Below are 20,629 nucleotides of genomic sequence, written 5' to 3' on the forward strand. Positions count from 1 at the left end.
CACACACACTATAAACACACAGTAGATACACACTATACACACTATACACACACACACTATGCTGCTACCAGGGGAGGACTGGGACCTTTTGGCCTGTGGGGAAACATAGACTTGAGGCCCATTATCATGGCAGCCTCAGCCCAAATTGTCAAGTCGCATTTGCAAATTGCTAGCGATTGCTATTGCGATTTTGTCGTGCACTAGCCCAGAGAGAGGAGGAGTGGAGTGAGACTGAGAATTATTATTATTATTGATTTAAAAAGCGCCAACATATTCCGTGGCGCTGTACAAAGTGAGAAACAAACATGGGGTACATAATACAGACAATGGTGTACACCAATATACAAGATACATAATTAGTGACAAAATACAAAAAAATGATACAGCATACAGAATACAAAATACAGAAGTGGTAATTACAGTGATAAAAGTAACATGATGAATAAAATGTATAATGATTTCCAAGACACAAAAGGGGGAAAGAGCCCTGCCCTTGTGGGCTTACAGTCTAAAGGAGAATAGCAGGAGATGGAGCAGAGAGCTAATCTGTATTGCAGTCCCAAATTACACAGAGACTAGTTGCCGTTAATAGGATTCCTGTCACTGCCAGTCTCTCACACAAGTCAGTAAGCAGCCCTCCTGGAGTCTAGGGACTGTCAAAACTTTTCAACCTGTTTAACACCATATCTGCACATGCAGTCATTATAACAATGGGGAGAGACAAGACAGATGTTTTCCCAGGGACCCTCCAGGCAAGCTCTGCATCATCCTGTGTATATTTACCAGCTTGCCTGTCCTCCAATTGCACTTTTATGAGCTAGCCTAGTGTTTCACATCACTGTACAACAACAAACCTGAATACACCAGACCATCCCTAAATCACTGAATAAAAGCCTGGGGGGCAGTCCATGCCTGGCTGCTAATCCTGCTAGCTCAGTCTCTACATCCACTCAGTTACTAGTAGCAGAGAGAGAGGAACTGAATGAATCAGAGTGAAGAGTCAGGACTCAGAAGCTGATGCTGTACTCCAAGCCTTCTCTCACTGACTCAGTACTGTGGTTCTTTGAATCATTGAGCTGAAGGAACTGAATTAATCAGTCAGTGAATCCAGTTATGAGTCCAGTCAGGAGCTGCTGTTAGCTGCTGCTGTGTAAACTGAAACCTAAGTGGGCTGAGAGGCATTTATTCTCTTAACTCTCAACAGCGCTCCTGGCTCCTCCTGCCGCTCCAGGCAGGAATTTATAGCTGCCTGGTGGGTGAGACGGCTCTGCCGGCCGGAGAAGAGGGTCCCGTGCAGCTCATCGCTGGAGCCTGGAAGGTAAGTGAAGGCTGCGGGCAGAAGGGGGAGGCACAGGCCACCATAGGGGACACCACTCTAGCCAGCCACACACGGGATCCGGCCGCCTGACCCCCCCAAACGCGCGCACCCCCTTCCCGCGCAAAATGCCTGGTCCTTAAGGGGGGGTAGGTGGCCGGTCCCGAAAAGGTTAATCACCAGTTTTAAGCAGTGTTTACAAACAAAAAATATTGCCACTAACCAGGAAGTGATGTTTATATATATATATATATATATATATATATATATATATATATATATATATATATATATATATATATATCATGTTACAGTATACTACAGGTTTTTATTACATAGTGAACTCCAGTCAGGGATTCTCAGTTTCTCAGCATGGGAAGCTCCCTTCCCCCTCAGACAAGCTGAAATTGAGAGCAGAGAGCTGTCTGTGAGGGATTAACAAAGCACACACACAGAGCCAGCAGGGAGCGTGGAGGAGGAGTGCATAACTTCTCCCTATCACAGCAGAGGCAGTGCATTCCTCTCTGGCTCGACAAAGCAAAAAAGATTAGATATATTACAGAGACAGTGTAACTAGAAAAGGTTGCAGTAAGCCAGACCACATTAGAACTTGTAGGATAGAATAAATAAGGCTGAACATTCATTTTGTTACAGTCTCTTTAACATTTTTATTGTTAGAAACCAATAAAAAGACAACGCGTTTCACAGGACATGCCTGCTTCCTCCGGTCAATACGAGACAGTACCTGAGCGTTTCAAAGCACCAAATTTTGTGCTCTAAAACAGACATACATAGCTCATTCAATACCTCGTATTGACCTGAGGAAGTGGGCACGTCCAATGAAACGCATTGTCTCTTTATTGGTGTCTAAAAATAAAAATCTTAACCTCGTATCATGAGGTAAGACTGTTCCTATTACTTACCGCCACTCGCTACATATTGTGACACAATTGGAGCACCTCCTCCCATCTTGCATATTTTCCCATAAAGGTTATCATGCTGTGGATAATCTTTTAGAGGAGAGAGGAAGTTCTGAGTTTAGTTTCACTTTAACTATATGTTTGATTCAGTTTTATGACTCACAGACACTGCAGAAGCCAGGAAGATCAGCAGGACAGCCAGGCAATTGACATGAAAAAGAAATAAATATGTCAGCCTCCATATCCTCCTCGCCGCAGGGTCACTTTGCCCGCCTGTGTGACAATGCCCTTCCATCTGTTTTTATCTCTGTTTTGCTTATGCAGAGAAGGCAGAGGTTGAGAAATCTGAGGAATCTCTCCGCACACTTCAAGTCCTGAACATTCTGCTGCTGACAATGTCTGATGCAATGGGTAATGACTACAAGCACTTGCTACAGTTCCTCCTCTGTAATCTTTCTACAACATCTACCACTGTGTTTCTCTCTCCATTATTCATAACTTAACAACAACCTCTTTTGAAAATGTGCTATGTTCAGTTTGATGCCTTCTTTTGAAAAGGTAAGAGAGATTTTCTTTCTTTTCTTCTGTCGTGGTTCTGGAGTGTGAAGATTTCTCCCTGAACAAGTCTAGCGTTCAAGTAACAAACAGCTCCTGGCTGAGCCCAGGGCCGGTGCTACCATATGGGCAAATAGGGCAATTGTTCCAGGGCCACAGCATCCACAAGGGCCCATGGCCAATTTCCGCACAGGCCACCTAGGCCGGTTCCTAGGGCGGAAACCTGTCGACAGGAGAGCTGGGGCAGGTGTCACACACCGGCAGCAGAACAGCTGTTTTTCCGTAATATGCTGTTTGTTGCTGCGCTGTCCCCAGTCTCCCCTGCGTGCATAGCACAGAGCAGAGCACCCTTACCCTTCCCTTCTTTCCGCTCTGTCACATTACGGGGCGGGGCTGAGAAGAGACAAGTCGGGAGATTTGAGCCCAGGAGGAGGAGGAAGTCAGCAGACGGGTAGGCAACTGGAGTCAGCGCTGTGAGGGGCAAGGAGGGAGAAGTGTGTATGCAGAACTGCAGGCATTTTGCACACTTCGTCCTAAGCTGCTGTGGAGTCGTGAGTGACCAGCTGTCTCCCTCTCCCTCCTTCTTCCTCTCCAGTGCAGTTTCTAGGCTAAAATGCACCCAGGGTGAGGGTGTAAAAATTGCGCCCCCCGAGCAAGGTATGGGTGCCCACAGTATAGGTTAGCCAGGTCTAGTTGCACTTAGTATAGGTCCCCCCAGTATAGGTAGCCAAGAATAGGTACCCCAGTATAGGTAGCCAGGCATAGGTGAGCCAGTATAGTTGCCCCCGCTATAGGTTAGCCAGGTAGGTGCCTCCAGTATAGGTAGCCAGTATAGTTGCCCACAGTATAGGTTAGATAGGTAGATGCCCCCAGTATAGGTTAGATAGGCAGGCGCCCCGGTATAAGTTAGATAGGTAGGTGCCCCAGTACAGGTTAGCTAGGTGGGTGCCTCTAATATAGGTAGCCAGAATAGTTGCCCCCAGCATAGGTTAGATAGGTAGGTGCCCCCAGTATAGGTTATTTAGGTAGGTGCCTGCAATATAGGTAGCCAGTATAGTTGCCACCTGTATAGGCTAGCTAGGTAGGTGCCCCCAATACAGGTTACATAAGTGCCCCCAGGGTAGGTTAGATAGGTAGCTGCCTCCCAGTGTAGGTTAGATAGGTATAGCTGCCCCCCAGTGTAGGTTAGATTAGGTAGGTGCCCCCCAGTATAGGTTAGATAGGTAGCTGCCCCACAGTGTAGGTTAGATAGGTAGCTGCCCCCCAGTGTAGGTTAGATTAGGTAGGTGCCCCCCAGTATAGGTTAGATAGGTAGCTGCCCCCCAGCGTAGGTTAGATTAGGTAGCTGCCCCCCAGTATAGGTTAGATAGGTAGCTGCCCCCCAGTGTAGGTTAGATTAGGTAGGTGCCCCCCAGTATAGGTTAGATAGGTAGCTGCCCCCCAGCGTAGGTTAGATTAGGTAGCTGCCCCCCAGTATAGATTAGATAGGTAGCTGCCCTCCAGTGTAGGTTAGATAGGTAGCTGCCCCCCAGTGTAGGTTAGATAGGTAGCTGCCCCCCAGTGTAGGTTAGATTAGGTAGGTGCCCCCCAGTATAGGTTAGATAGGTAGCTGCCCCACAGTGTAGGTTAGATTAGGTAGCTGCCCCCCAGCGTAGGTTAGATTAGGTAGCTGCCCCTCAGTATAGGTTAGATAGGTAGCTGTCCCCCAGTGTAGGTTAGATTAGGTAGGTGCCTCTCAGTATAGGTTAGATAGGTAGCTGCCCCCCAGTATAGGTTAGATGGGTAGCTGCCCCCCCAGTATAGGTTTGATTAGGTAGGTGCCCGCCAGTATAGGTTAGATGGGTAGCTGCTCCCCAGTATAGGTTAGATTAGGTAGGTGCCCCCCAGTATAGGTTAGATTAGGTAGCTGCCCCCCGGTATAGGTTAGATTAGGTAGGTGCCCCCCAGCGTAGGTTAGATAGGTAGCTCAGCTGTCCCCCATAATGGAGGGGGGAGCCGGAGCCGCGGGGAGGGCATCCCGACCTCTCCCTCTCTCTCCTCTCCCAGGCCGCCCTCCTGCTCCCCCCTCCAGACTGCAGAGTAATGCGCAGGGAGCGCTGTATACAACATACCTCCCTGCGTTCCAAGCGCTGCTCTCTCGCCGCCGGTCTCTTCTTCTCTGCCTATACGATGATACACACGTTGCTTCCGGCTAACAGGAAGCAGCGTGTGTATCATCGTATAGGCAGAGAGGAAGAGGCCGGCGGCGAGAGAGCAGCGCTTGGAACGCAGGGAGGTATGTTGTATACAGCGCTCCCTGGCTGCTCGCTCTGCAGGGGGGAGCAGGAGGGCGGCCCGGGAGAGGAGAGGAAGGGAGAGGTCGGGCTGCCCTCCCCGCAGCTCCGGCTCCCCCCCCCCATTACAGCGCCCACCTCCCAACAGCGCCCCGGGCGGCGGCATGGGCCGCACGGCCCAAGAAACTGGCCTGTTCCTCTCCCCTGGAGCCTGTGACTTCTGAAGCTGCTTTAACCCTCTGGGCGATACAATTATATCGCCCAGGAGGGGGCGCAGCACTTTTTTGAAAAAATGTTTTCTTTTTTAAATCATGTAGCAAGCCCTGGGCTCGCTACATGATAGCCGCTGCGCAGCGGCATCCCCCCACCCACTCCGATCGCCTTCGGCGACCAGAGTAAGCAGGAAATCCCGTTCAGAACAGGATTTCCTGCTGGGCTTCCCCGGTCGCCATGGCGACGGGGCGGGATGACGTACGTCAGAGGGAGTCACGATCCACCCCTCAGCGCTGCCTGGCACTGATTGGCCAGGCTGCGCAAGGGGTCTGGGGGGGGGGGGAGCTGCGCGGCACGGCGGGTAGCGGCGGATCGGTGACGAGCGGCGGCGATCGGAAGTTACACGCAGTTAGCAAAGTGCTAGCTGCGTGTAACAAAAAAAAAATTATGCAAATCGGCCCACTAGGGCCTGAGAACTCCTCCTGCGCGACATACCCCGAGCTCAGCTCGGGATTATCGCTCAGGAGGTTAACAGGGCCGCCTGACGCTCCCCTACTGACTGTCCTGTGTTAGCTGACTTCCAGTGGCGTAGCTATGGAGCAGTGGGCCCCGATGCAAGTTTTACATGAGGCCCCCCAAGCACTCTATATATAATAATTGATACAGCGCACCAAAACCTGCCAAGGGCAACTACAGTGTCAGAGGTGCAAGAAAAGGATTGGAAACAGTTTGTTAGTGATTACCACTATTCAAAGTATCTATAGAAGTGATTATTATGAGCACAGGACCAATAGAGAGCTAATACTGCAGTCGAGGGAGGGTCCTTCGGGGCCCCTCTGGCCCAAGGGCCCCGATGCGGTCGCTACCTCTGCAACCCCTATTGCTACGCCCCTGCTGACTTCTATCACTCTTATCTCCATACAGCCCCCTCTCTCTTTTCATGTTGTTAATCAGGCAGCTCTTCTCCTCCTCTCACAGTCATTTCCCTGTCACACAAACAAGGCTATTCATATATAGTGTTGGGCCGAACAGTTCGCCTGGCGAACCTCTCTGAACCTCTTACTACTTCCGGGTCGCAATGACCCGGAGTAGTACGCCTGCGCTGCCCGGCGGAGCGCGTCCTAGATCGCGCTCCTGTTGCCGGGCACTCTCTGCGCATGAGCGTGACGTCACTCATGACGTCACGCACATGCGCAGAGAGTGCCCGGCAACGGGAGCGCGATCTAGGACGCGCTCCGCCGGGCAGCGCAGGCATACTACTCCGGGTCATTGCGACCCGGAAGTAGTAAGAGGCCCATGGATTTAGAGATGTTCGCCGGCGAACGGTTCGGGAACCGTTCGCCACATCTCCATTCATATATGCAGTGTTCCTTTTGTTATTCCTACTATATTCACAATCTAATGCATTACCATATTATAATGATGTATTTATATGGCACTGACATCTTCTGCAGCACTTTACAGAGTCATGCCACTGACTGTCAGAGGAGCTCACACTCTAATCCTACCATAACCATAGTCTAATGTCCTATCATTATGTATTTATCTAGCGCTGATACCTTCGGCAGCACTGTACAGAGAACATGGTCATGTCACTAACTGTGCTCTGGGCAACCCACAATCTAACCCTACCATAGTCATAGTCTAATGTCCTACCATATTATTATTATGTATTTATATAGCACTGACATCTTCTGCAGCACTTTACAGAGTACATAGTCATGTCACTGACTGTCCTCAGAGGAGCTCACAATCTAATCCTACCATAGCTATTGTCTATTGTCCTACCATATTATTATTATGTATTTATATAGCACTGACATCTTCTGCAGCACATTACAGAGTACATAGTCATGTCACTGACTGTCCTCAGAGGAGCTCACAATCTAATCCTACCATAGTCATAGTCTAATGTCCTATCATATTATTATTATGTATTTATATAGCACTGGCATCTTCTGCAGCACTTTACAGAACACATAGTCACGTCTCTGACTGTCCTCAGAGGGGCTCACAATCTAATCCTACCATAGTCATAGTGGTGAGGACGTGTGTCAGAGGAGCTCCTGACTTCCAGCAGAGGGTCTCCGGTGCTGTGGACTGTAGCCGACTTCCTTGCCAGTTCTTCGGGTAGGAGTGGGACTTGAGGCCCCTGCTTAAGGCCTAGGCCTAGCAGGGACCTTTCCTGTGCTAGCCGGCTGCTCCGGTGATGGAGCAGCCGGCTCATACCCCCCCTAGCCTGGCTTACCTGGGGACGGGGCACGTGGCTGGCAGATCTGTTGCCGATGATGTCGTCGGGTGGATGACAGCTGTGAACTTCTGCAACACAGAACTTTCAAGTTTGAGATTAAACTTCATCGAGATCAAGCACAGATATGGTGCATCATGGAGTAACAAATTACTTCAAACAGACAAGAGGTTGGTGGAGATAAAACAAAAATATGAGGAACAAAAGCTGCGCCTAAAACAGCTTGAAGAAAATGGTGGGCCCCTAGCGGAGAGCCTGCAGTGCCAAAAAAGGTTCAAGCCCTCAGCACCAATAGAGGGTTTGGACTGTAAAGTGGAGGAGGAAAGTAAAGGAGGAAACACAGAACAAGAGAAAATACAAGCCATTCATGCCCTGGAAAAAGATCTAAAGGCAGACGAGGAAGTGATGTTTGTGAGCATGACCCCCGCTCAAAAGGTGTCTGTCGCTCATGCTGGGGTGACCGGAGGTGCTGCTAGTCAAAGTGCCCCTGGGAGCTCTGGTGTGGGCATAGAGGGTGCCAGCGGGGTGGTCAGGAGGACATCCCAGAGAATTGCCCAGAGAGAAGAGAAAAGGGCTATGGAAAGTGAGAACCTGACTCAGATGCCTGCTGTTGGTGCAGAGGAAACTGGGGGTGCCAAGCTGCAAGGTGCCTCTGGGGACTTAGGTGCCGATGGGGAAGGTGCGGAGAGTGATGATGGAGAGTTTGTGGAAGAAACTCCAGAGGAAACCTACCTTTCTGGGGTGGAAGCTGAGAAAATGGCCGCCGACAGGGAGATCCAAAATGGCGCTGATGTTGTTGGAGGAAAACAAAGAGAGGATCTCATTACCAAGAAAGAGCCTTGTGATGGTGGTCTGGGAAGAGTCTCTGCTGATGCACAGGATGGAGCACACTTCGGGATGATAGAGAATGTTTCTTTGTCTTTACAACCAATTGCCAGTAAGGAGCTGGTGTCTGGAGAGTTTTCCCTGCAAAATGGCCACCAACAGGAAGTGGCTGCCGGTGGGAAGGAAGGTGAACTTCCAGCTGTGGACTTTGAAGAAAGTTCTCAAGTAAAGTCATGCGCACCCCCTGGAGGAGATGCTGAACTGCAGGATGGTGAGGAAAAACTTTCTGTTGTTTATGCAAATAGAGAGGGTGGGCTTATGTGTGCCTCAGATCTCACACAACAAGAGCTGCCCAGCGCTTTGATGGAAAGTACTTCTCTTTGTAGTGGAGATGCAGGTGTGTTTGAGCAGCAAGAAGAGCTGCCCCCTCAAAAAAGTGAGAAAAGTTTAGAAAAAAAAATTATTGCTATGGGTGGTAACAAGAGTGAGTCTATGGACACTGACAATAGTGAACCTAGTGCTTTCATATCCTGTCTAGCACTGGGTGACTGTGCAGCGCCCCCTAGTGGGGAGCAAGGTGGCAACACTAGTAAAAGAGATGTGAATGATAGAAATGAAATATCGTTTTCTCATGATGTAATGGGAGAGGGTAAAAGAATTAAGCTATCAGAAAGTGCACCCCCTGTTGGTAGAGAAAATGTAAAGGATAAAGATGTTCTTTCTTCTTCAGTAAAGAAAACTGAGAAGAAAAAACACAAGGGCCACAACAAAGCTATTAATCCTGCTAATGGTTTGTCAGATACTGAGAATATGGAGGAGGAAATCGTATGTAATCCTGATGGTGGGAGTGGGGAGGTTAATAATGAAAAAGATGTTGGTACTTCAGGTGGTCAAGGGGTATCAAGTAAAAATTGTCCTGAGAAAGGACTTTCAAAAAGAATTGATGTATTATATGAAATGTTTGGGAGAGATCCCTTCAGGGAACGCAGAGAGAGGAAAGAAGCTAAATGCAGAGAATATAATGAAGATGACTTAGAGTCAGAGAAAGAGTTTATTGACCCTCCCGAGGTGATTCCAGAGGAGGTTATAACGGAATTCTGCTCCTACGATATGATCTATAGGATAGAAAAAAAGAAGTTTGTCATTTTAGACGGACATTCAGATGAGGTAATGATCCACACACTAGAGTGTGGGGGGAATTTCGAGAAGATCCATTCAATAGGAGCAGGAGACCCAGATTGCGGCTTACAGGCTGATTTTAGGGCAGGTGGCCGGAGGTTCATTGTCACAGGGGACAGGATCCTCTGGCATGACCAGTCCGGTAAACAGGTCTTTGGTGACTCAATAATAGGTTTGGGTAGACATGCCCCTGCTGCAATCAAAGAAGCATGTAAGGCATATATTCCTGTACGGCTTCGTGTTCTGCAGGAAATAGAGAAAGCGGAGAATGCAAAGAAACCTATTGTTGTAGAACCTGTTGCATCGGAGGTGCCGGATTTGGAGAGTGTGGTCAGATGTGGAGATTTTCCCCCTCTGGGACCCTCTTCAAATCCAGCAGCTCTTGCTCCTCCTATTGCTCAGAACCAAAGGGCACAACCCTTATCTTACGCTGGGGCTGCACGGAGTATGCCCAGTGGGAGGAGGGTGCCGGCCCCCCTGGAGACACAGTTGGAAACTGGCATGCCTGGGAGGAGGAATGTTGTCCGCCTCAAGTGGGAAGGCGAGGGGGTGGTACCCAATAAAAAAGCTTTTGTGGCACTCCTCCTGGGCATGGGAATTAGACCAGTCGATATCTTTGCAATTTTGGCTCCAGGGGACCCTCCTGCTTATTATGATCTAAGTTTCGTGTCACAACATGGGCTGGACTCCTTTATGGAGGAGCGTTTAAAAGACACAGTGAATTCCAAATGGCATGGGTTCACTGTGATCCCATTATCTAGGCAATCATTACTCAAGAAAGCCCATGTTGTGACAATGAACGAAAGCATCCCTGTACGTGATGTTGTGGCGTGGGTCCAACACTTTTCTGACGTAATGGGCCCTACACAGCGAGTCCTGGATGACCTGGGGATATGGTGGGGGGAATATGAGGTGGCCATCAAGTTACGTGTTAAAGACGGGGTGGTTACCCATATTCCCAGATCATCCTTGATCGGAAAAGACCGTGTCACTGTTTTCTATCCAGGTCAGCCCAGGACTTGCAATCGCTGTGGCAGGAGGGGCCATTTCGCCAGTAGCTGTCCCAACCCAAGGTGCAGTCTGTGCCAGGAATTTGGACACTCTGCTAAAGATTGCAAGACCATTAAGTGCAATTTTTGTTTTGAAATGGGTCACCCATATACGGAGTGTCCAAACTCCTGGTGGCAGTTGCCCTTGGAGTTAAAAAAAGCTGTGCTGGCCTCGATGGAAGAGGAAGATTGTGAGTCTGCCCAAGCTATTCCTGATGTTTCTGGTCAGTCAAATTCTCATGTGCCCCCTCCTACGTCAGTCTTATCTCGCCCTTCTGTGTCCACTTCCTCTGTTCCTCAGGCCGGCACGGCCACAGCGAAGGCTGGACCTGCGAAACAATATCACGTCAGGGATGCGGCTGGAGGTGCCATGGGCCCTCCTTCCACTGGGCAACAGCACAAGCCTCAAAGAGGATCTAGGGGTAGGGGCCCTAAGCCACCTGCGCCTTCCACCTCTTCTGAGGTAACCACAGACCCTTCTTCTTCCCGGCCCCACACCCGTTCCCATTCCCTTCCAAGATCCCTTCCCTCTTCCCAACCCAATCTCCAACCTGTCCCTTACCCCCTCCCACCTCCCATCAAGAAAGGCCTTCGACCTCCCTCTGAAGAATCCATTGACTCCCGGGCAGAGGATTCTCGAGCACGGGATGATGGGGATCACTTAGAAGACAGACTGAGATTTCTGAAGAAAAAGGGAGGAAAAAAATCAGTTGACGAGCGGAGGTCTTTAACAAGGGCTGAAGTCAGCCGCAGGAGGTCTGACATCAGACTCTCTAACAGATTTGAAACCTTGACCTCTGACCAAGGTGAAGGGGTAACCCTTTCTTCAGAGGAAGAGGCTATGGATATAAGTGGGCCACCTCCTGATCAAGGAGGTACTGTCTGATGTGTATATGTTCTTGGTTTTGTTAATGTTGTTTTATTTTTCTTTTCTGTTTTTGTCTAGGGAAGACAAAGGGAAGCCTCAATTACTCTGATGGCTGCTCCCCCACCACTCATGTTGGCAACGATCAACGTTGCCAGCATTAAAAATCCCCGGGCTCGAAAATTGGCTTTTTCGATTCTGGCCAGCTTTGATGCTGATGTTTTCTTCCTGCAGGAGACTAGACTCACCTCTGTAGCTGACATATGGTCAGCTGAGAGGGACTGGAGGGCCGGTCCGAGCTTCTGGTCTCTTGCGGGAGAGCCTGGTAGTGGTGTGGCAGTTCTCTTCAGAACTGATATGGTAACATGCCGGCGAGTAATTGAGGTAGAGTTCGGGAGGTGTTTGGTTTTAGACGTCTGTGTGAGGGGGCAAGACCTCCGGCTCATCAACATCTATGCCCACCCCCAGTCTAGGGGGGAGAGGAAACGCCTCTTCACACAGATCAGGCCTTTCCTTTTTTGTGCCTACCCGGTAATCCTTGGTGGTGATTTCAACACCGTCACTAGGGTTAGAGACAGGTCAAGTACCAGGGACCGGGTAGACATTGATAGTAGGTATTTAGTTAGACTGGTTAGTGAGGCTGATCTGGTGGATGTACACATTCGACATTCACCGGATCTCACGGGTTTCACGTTTATTAGAGGTAGTCATAGGAGTAGATTAGATAGGTTTTTTGTTTCCGAGGGTCTTACTACTTCAACTCCCGGGTTGTTGGCGGTAGAATTCTCGGATCACCTTATCCTATCGGTGTGCTTGAATACTTCAGATGCTCCTCCCAGGGGTAGGGGTATTTGGAGGATGAATTCGTCCCTGCTGCTGGAAGGAAGGGTAAGACAATCCTTCAAGGAATTTTTTCATGCACAGGTTTCCATCCTGGACTGCTTTAACAGTAGGTCTGAGTGGTGGGAATTAGTCAAAAAGCGTGTGATTACATTTTTCAAGGGTCTAGCGTTAAGTAGAAGTATTGATAAAAACATTGCTTACCAGCAACTAAGGGAGAGGTTAAACGTTCTCGTTTCTGAGGGCGGAGATCCGGGGGAGATCTCTGAGGTCAAACTTCACCTCAAGCAACAGCAGTATGATCGGCTGGCTTCTTTGGTTCTGGAGAGGGATCATGGGAAATACCACTCACCTGACCCTTACCAGAGCTACAAACAAAGTGCAGCGCTTAAGACGGTCAATGGTCTCAGGGATGGATCGGGGTCTCTGGCAAAGTCCAGGTCGGAGATCTTATCTATCGCTAGAGAGTTTTATGCTGACCTGCTTGGGGAGAAGCCACTTGACCAAATGAGGATGGAGGACTTCTTGGCTTCCACACCTGGCTTGGGAAATGTAAATGTTTCTGCTGCAGATTTGATAGGAGAGATTACTGCAGAGGAAGTTGCGAAGGCCATTGGTGGTCTTGCACCAAAAAAGACCCCGGGTCCAGATGGGTTGACGGCCGAATTTTACAAGGCTTTCATATCCATCTTGGCCCCTCAATTGGCAGGTGTTTTTAACGACTGCCTTGCCGAGGGCCAGTTACCGCCCTCCATGAGGCAATCTGCGATTATCCTCTTGTCAAAAGGTCGTGATCCTGAGATGATTGAGAATTGGCGTCCCATCAGCCTTCTCAACATCGACAGGAAGATCCTGGCAAAAGTTTTATTCTGGCGTCTGTCCCAGGTAACGGATGTACTTTCCTGCCGTCAGCACTGTTCTGTTTCAGGTAGGAGCACACTCTCAGCACTTTTAGCTGTCCGGGAAGTCCTGGAGCGGTGCAGGGCTGAAGGTTGGGGAAAATACTTGCTGACTTTGGACCAGTCAAAGGCTTTTGATCGAGTCAATCACAAGTATCTGTGGCGTCTGCTTTGCGTTTATGGTTTGCCGGGTGGGTTTGTTAATTGGCTACAGACATTATACAAAGGGGCTGAAAGTTTCATGCTTATCAATGGATGGGTAGGCCAGCCTTTTGAGGTGAGTTCTGGGGTCCGCCAGGGTTGCCCTCTGAGTTCTCTGCTATATGTGTTTGCCATTGACCCCTTCGTAAGGAGGCTAGATGGCGGCACGCTTGGTGGGGTTCCGGTGGGCGTCCCTGGCATCTTGCCTCTGAAGGTGTTGGCGTATGCTGACGATGTTACTGTAGTGGTCTCAGGGGCAGAGGAGGCTTTGGTGGTTGCCGAAGAGATCACTCGGTACTCATTGGCATCAGGTTCAAAGATCAATCCAGATAAATGTGAAACTTTCTGGATGGGAAAGGATGGAGAATCCTTCGAACTTCCTGGTTCCTTCCCTGTGCCACAACCAGAAATAAAAATCCTTGGCATCAGATTCGGCCCAGGCGATTATGGCCTGCGAAATTGGGAGAGCAAACTCAATGATGTCAGCGCAAAAGTAGTACGTTGGAAGAGTTGGAGTTTAACTCTTAGGTTTTGATCAAGTCGACCCTTTCTCTATCTGGTTCCAATCATGTTATACGTCAGCTACGTTGCAATTTTGCCAGCATCCCTGTATACCAGGATCAATGGCTTGTTCTTCCAGATGCTCTGGGGGAACAAGCTGAACCATGTACGCAGGAACATTACTTTCAGAACTAGGCGGGAGGGTGGCCTAGGGATGGTCAACCCGATTGTCTTTTTCTCTCTGATTTTCATTAAGTACAATGTTGGTAACATGCTTGCAGAGAGCCCGCCTAGTTGGGTTAGTATTTTTCAAGCTTGGTGTGAGCCTTTCCTTGGGAGTTGGAAGAGCGGAGGTCCAGTGAAAAATTTGAGAGCACGCCATGGCTATCTTCCGGCCTACGTTATACCTTGTATGAAGAAATTATTGCAGTGGGGATTGACGGTGGAAGATATCAGATCGGTCGAGAGGAAAGCCCTCTTGGCTCGGGTGATAGATTCTTACTATCATGACACACTGGCCTTGAGGGATTGCCCAGGCACAATTTTGGAGGGGGGGTTACGAGTGCTTAACTCAACGCGAATTCCGAATAAATTGTGGGACATCGCCTGGCTTACTTTCCAGGGCAAGCTCTATGTTGGTGGGAACATGAGATGCAGGAGTGTGGTTGAGCGTGTTTGTCCTCGACAAGGATGCGGTGTCGAGGAGAGCATGGACCATTTCCTGATGTCGTGTCCCTTCAATGTAGAGGTGTACAAACAGGTGGGTGGGGCCCTCAATATCCCATTTCTGGAGCATCTCAGTTATGCTGAGTGGGCATATGGAGCTTTCAACCAACGCCAGGGTTATGATTTGTGCACTTTATACATAGTCAGTTTAGTGGTTAGGCGATGCACTTGGTTAGCACGGTGTGATTTAGCTATTAGACAGAAAATCTTGCCTGTCCAGGTGGTGGTGAGCAACATACTCGGTGAGGTTGGGCAGATTCGGTACTTGGAGAGACGTAAGCTGGGAAGAGGAGCTTGGGCTCTGGCGTGGCAGAACATCAAGCCTCCTTGACCTGGTGGAGTCTCTCTTGGTGATGGGTCTTTTCTGTCTCTTACTTCCACTGTAGATATTGATTCTTTTTATACTTATTTTTGAAGATAGGCCGCAAACACGAAGGAGTTATCCCTTTGTGTTCCCATGTATACGTGTTTGGTTGAGGTTTTTATTATTTTCCTTTTTATTTTTTTTCTTGCACCGTCCTGTAACTTTTTTCTTTAAGTTTTGTCTTGTTACTTTGTCTTCAGTCTTCAACATTATTTTCAGTTCTATCCTTATGGACGTAAAAGCTCCATGGTTACTGTATGAGTCATTTGAATGTAGTTTTATGTTGGTGGTTTTAGTTGTATGACTGTTGTAATGTAGGTGTTGTCACTTTTGATTTGGTGGTCTGTGTTATCCGTGTTTTTAGGTCCTGTTTAGCATGATTGTGTGTGTATGTGTACCTCCTTGACAGGTGTAGCCTATATCAGGTTATGTGTGCATCTGTATACATTGATAAATTTGATATTTCTAAGAAAAGTACCCTTATTTTGTGTTTATATTGAGGAGTTTTTATGTTATGCATTCATTGATGTGCATACTTTTAGTATTATTTATGTGTATGCAAATGCATTTTTTTTTTATTATTTCTTAATAAAATATCACAATCTAATACCTACCATAGTAATAAGGGGCCCATACACCTAACGATTTTCCTGCCGATATACGGCCGATTCGATCACTGTGATCGAATCGGCTGTGAAATCGCCGTGCACACCGCTGACAGAGCGATCGATTTCCGTCCAAAATCGATCGTTCTCGTCGATTCCCGTCGATCTGTCCGTGCGGAAGATTTTTCTCGATAGTCGGTGGGTCGGGAGTGCGTTGATAGCGGCGTTCGAATGTCCGACGACCGCCGCAATACAGCGGGTATACATTACCTGTTCCGGCCGGCGCGAGTCCCCTGGTCTCTGCGGTCTTCTCCGCTCTGGTCTGGTCTCCGGCATGCTTCACTTCTTCCTGCCCGGCAGGAAGTTTAAACAGTAGAGGGTGCTCTACTGTTTAAACTTCCTGCCGGGCAGGAAGAAGTGAAGCATGCTGGAGACCAGACCAGAGCCGAGAAGAAGACAGCAGATTCCAGGGGAGTCGCGCCGGCGGATCAGGTAATGTATGCGAGGGGGGGGGGGGGGGGTAGTGGCAACAGCACCACCACAGATTGTGAACGGTTTCAGGCTGAAATCGGTTCACAATCTGTTTGCAGTAAGGCAGCTATACGATCCCTCTCTGATCAGATTCGATCAGAGAGGGATCTATCTGTTGGTCTAATCTGATGGCAAATCGACCAGTGTATGGCCACCTATAGTGTAATGTCCTACCATACTATTATGTATTTATCTAGCACTTATACCTTCTGCAGCACTGTACAGAATGCATAGTCGCTATCCTCAGTCAATTTAATCACCATAATCTTGTGATCAGACTCTCTAACCTGAGATGGTACACTGGACTTTATATATACTCACCTGGGACTTCCTCCAGCCCCATGAGCCCTGTGGCCTCCCTCCCTGGCCTCTTTGTCCCCTCTGTTCTGGCGCTATGACTCTCGGTAATCCCCTGCGATGTGGGCACCCTCTGTCACGCTCTTGTCCCCGGGAGCGTCCTGTGCAGTACTGCTGCACAGGCACAAAACGCTCTTGGACACAGTAGCGCAATGAGGGGTGCACGTCTGGACGAGCTGCGCATGCGCAGAAGAGCACTTTCAGCCGGGAGGCATACCGCAAGAGGACACAGTGCTCATGGGGCTGGAGGAAGCCCCAGGTAAGTATAAATAAAGCCCAGTGTACCATCTCAAGGTCACATAAATTTTAACCCTTTTTCCCATAATCCTATTGTCAAATTCCTAGCCTCACCCTAAATTGCCAAAAGGCCTAGCCTTTAATCTCCACTAACCACTTTTTTTTTTTTTTTTGTAAATGCCTAACTCTAATATCCTGATCTATCAGATCCTAATTCCGCTGATTGTCATGGGGCGGCTGAAGGTAGTGGGCCTTGGGCGGTAAAAAGTACAAATCCGGCCCTGCAAGGGCTCTCAAGTATCTAGCACCAACCACCCCACTAAATTATGTGGCCACCGGTCAGAGGTTCCCCTGTGCACGGTCCTCTCCCTCCCCCAGGGGGACATCTTTTCCAAGTTCCAGGCAATGCAGATCTCATCTTGTCTCCTCTGTAGCGTTGGTGCTCTTTACTTCCTGCTTCTCTGTTTGGGCTCAAGTGCCTGAAGAGACAGAGGAGAGGAGACTGGAGTCTAGCCTTGTCTCCAAGCCGAAAGAATCCAAGAAGTGTTCTAGATTTTCTGCTGCCTTAAAGGGAACCTGAGACGAAAAGCGCCTCCCCAGGTGGCTCCAGTCCCTGGCAATTCAGCCCGAAAGCCTGGCTGAGTCGCGCTTCGTTGCGCATGCGCAGCTCGGCCAGGCACGCTCCCATGTCGTGCTCCCGTCCCAAGGAGCATTCTGCGTCTGCGCAGTAGAGGCTGCTCCCCGGTGAGTGTGCCTGGCTGTGTATGCGCAATGAACCTCGACTTGGCCAGGCTTTCGGGCTGAATTGCTGGGGACCGGAGCCACCCGTGGAGATGGCGAGGGAGGGGGTTGTTTAAAGGACTTTCGAGGAGAGGGGGCTTAACATTTTACTCAACTGGGACTTCTACCAGCCCAGAGCAGCCATCTTGTGCTCTCATTGCAGCCCCAGTCCTCCACGTTGTCCTGCTGGCCGCCCATGAAGATCATGACCCTGTCGACGGGTCGGATCTTCTGCGCCTGTGGGGGCATGCGTCCACATCACCTGGCGCGTTCTGCGCCTGTGCAGTAGCTGTGCGCAGACGCAGTACTCGCCAGATGACATGAACACTCGCAGGCACAGAAGACCCAACCCGCCGGCAGGGTCACCACCTTCAGCAGTGGCCAGTAGGACAACAGGGAGGACTGCTTACTATTATACACTTCTTGGTTAACTATAAGGCCTCGTTCACATCTGCTGCGCTGAAAAACGTGTGAAAGCGCGTGGTAACAAACGCATGCGCTTGTGCGCGCTTTAGTGCACGTTTCTGTGCGTTGCGCTGCACTTCTTTAAAGCACGTTTTGCTTGTTGTACCAGCAGCAGTTGTCAATAAAACTTTGTTTTTGTATGTAAATGTATTTTTTTCTCCAATTAGGGGTAAAAAACGCATGCGCTTCTATGCGCTTGTACGCGCTTCTATGCGCTAAAAAAGCGCACCCATTCACTTGCATTGATGTGCGCTTTCCAGCTCAACGCACAGAAATGCATGCAACCCTACGTTTCTGTAACGCTGCTCAGCGCAGCACATAGATGTGAACCAGCTACATTTAGTTACATGGGAAAGTAAATACCCATACCTCCCAACTTTTGAATGGCTCAAAACGGGACACTTAAGCCACACCCCTTGGCCACACCCCCAACCCCTAGCCACGCCCACCCCACGGGAAAAAAAGTTTTTTTTTAAAAAAAATAATATTGTTTTACTCCCAAAGGGGAGGCGCTGTGAGGGTGCCAGTGGGTGGGTAGGAGGGTGAGGGTGGCTGTGGGTGGGCAGAGAGAGGGGGAAAAAAGCCGATCGAGGCACCAGCCTGAAATGCGGCATGGATAGCCGCCGCCGCCATTAACCTTCTCCCTCCCTCCTAATATGCCCCCCCAGTGTGTGTCCCCTTCCCCCCGCAGTGTAAAATGGGCAGCGAGCGGGCAGTAACTCTTACCATTGCTGTACCGGGATCCCATCTGGTCTTCTCGCTTCCTGCTTCCTGTGACGTCACAGGAAGCGAGAAGACCAGATGGGATCCCGGTACGGCAGTAGTAAGAGTTACTGCCCGCTCGCTGCCCATTTTACTGTGCGGGGGGAAGGGGACACACACTGGGGGGCATATTAGGAGGGAGGGAGGGAAGGAGAAGGTTAATGGCGGCGGCGGCCATCCATGCCGCATATCGGGCTGGTGCCTCGATCAGCTTTTTTCCCCCTCACTCCCCAGCGGCCGGGACCGGGGGGGGGGGGGGGGGGGGGGCAGCGCGGGACAGCGGGACGGCCCCCCAAAATCGGGACCGTTCCGCCGAAAACGGGGCGGTTGGGGGCCCTGTATACCTTGATGATCGCACAGGGCAGTGCGCTGTAAAAAGCGCACAGAAACGGCCCTGATGTGAACGAGGCCTTATACCATTGTCAAACTGCAAATGCAGCAATCACCCTTACACAAAAAAAACAAAAAAACAATTACACCCACATATAAAATGCTGCCATCACACCCACATGAGAAATTCAGCTTTGACCCCCACATATGAAATGAAGTAATCACTCTCCCCCCCCAGTTACTGTGCAAGCCCCTTATGGCAGTATTGTGTCTGTACCATAGCTTTCTGTGAAGCAGACAGGGTATAGGGCCCACAGAAAAAAAGGGGGGCGGGAGGGTGAAAAGCCGAGAAGTCGCTCCTGAGGTAAATGATACTCATTGCAATAATAGCCTCAGCTAGATATGATCTAACAAGTAAACTTATTGTGACTGTTATTAGAAATATGAGAGGCTTTCAATTGTAGTCACCTGGGGGTGTAACCAGTAGACTATAAGTTAATCGAGGCCATTACCGTTTTATTACTCTTGATGACAGAAATATGTGTTGCTATGTCCTTCATATATAATATACCTATTGATGGCAACGTGCACTATTATACGTTGACTACATGATGTATTGTTCTATTATGTTGTTCTTTGTGAATAAAGTTATAAGTATTTTAACCATGGACAAATTAACGGATTTATGGGAATCGGGTAATTTTGGATTCACCATGCAAACCTAGGCAGTTGCCTAGGGCCTGGAGAGAGTCTAGGGGCCTGGTGGATGCTGGCCTTCACCACATCTTACAATAAAAGCCAGGCTTCGGCCATAGGAAGTGAGTGTCATTTCCTGCTTTGCCGGCTGCCAGATAGGAGTTACCGCGTACTAACGCAGTAATCCTCGAAGAATGCCGTCGGCAGTGTGGCTGCCAGGCTTCCGCCAACATTCAGAGTGAAACCGGCCTGACTTTGCCAGAGACTAATACTGCACTTTGGAAGCCCGATCGATTTACGTTCAGACTGGCATCAATCTGGCGTGCTCGAAAAGGCTCGGTTAGATGTGTGGCAGTAGCGGCTTCTTGACTCCCTGTGTGTAATGCGTACCCTCAAAACGCACAAAATGAAAGTCAATGGGAACGCAATGGTATGCGTTTTTCATGCGTTTTTTTCCCTAAAATATATTTTTTGCTGTATTTTGGTTTCCTGCTGTCTTCCAAGTGATTTGCATGAATGGAAATCTAAAAATGCATGGAAAACGCATACAAAACGCATGTTTTGTATATGCAAACGCATTAAAACACATGGAAAACGCATTGCAAACGCACAAACACCGCACACAACATTAACTTACAACACGACATTGCGCTATGTCCTATGCGAACCCAGCCTTACATGTGCTGTCAGTGCAGATTAAGGATTAGTGCATTAGGGCCTCTACAAACAGAATGCGTTGCGCTGTGTTCTTATAACATCATGCATTTTTTTTCAATTGCAAAGCCTTTTTAAAAATAATGAAAATTGTGATGAATTGTACACAGTAGTATGATGCAATTCTAGAAACCTGCAATCGTAGTGACTGCATTAGAAAATCGCATACAACAAAGGCA

The sequence above is a fragment of the Hyperolius riggenbachi genome, chromosome 8, assembly GCF_040937935.1.
Source record: "Hyperolius riggenbachi isolate aHypRig1 chromosome 8, aHypRig1.pri, whole genome shotgun sequence".
Classification (NCBI taxonomy): Eukaryota; Metazoa; Chordata; class Amphibia; order Anura; family Hyperoliidae; genus Hyperolius; species Hyperolius riggenbachi.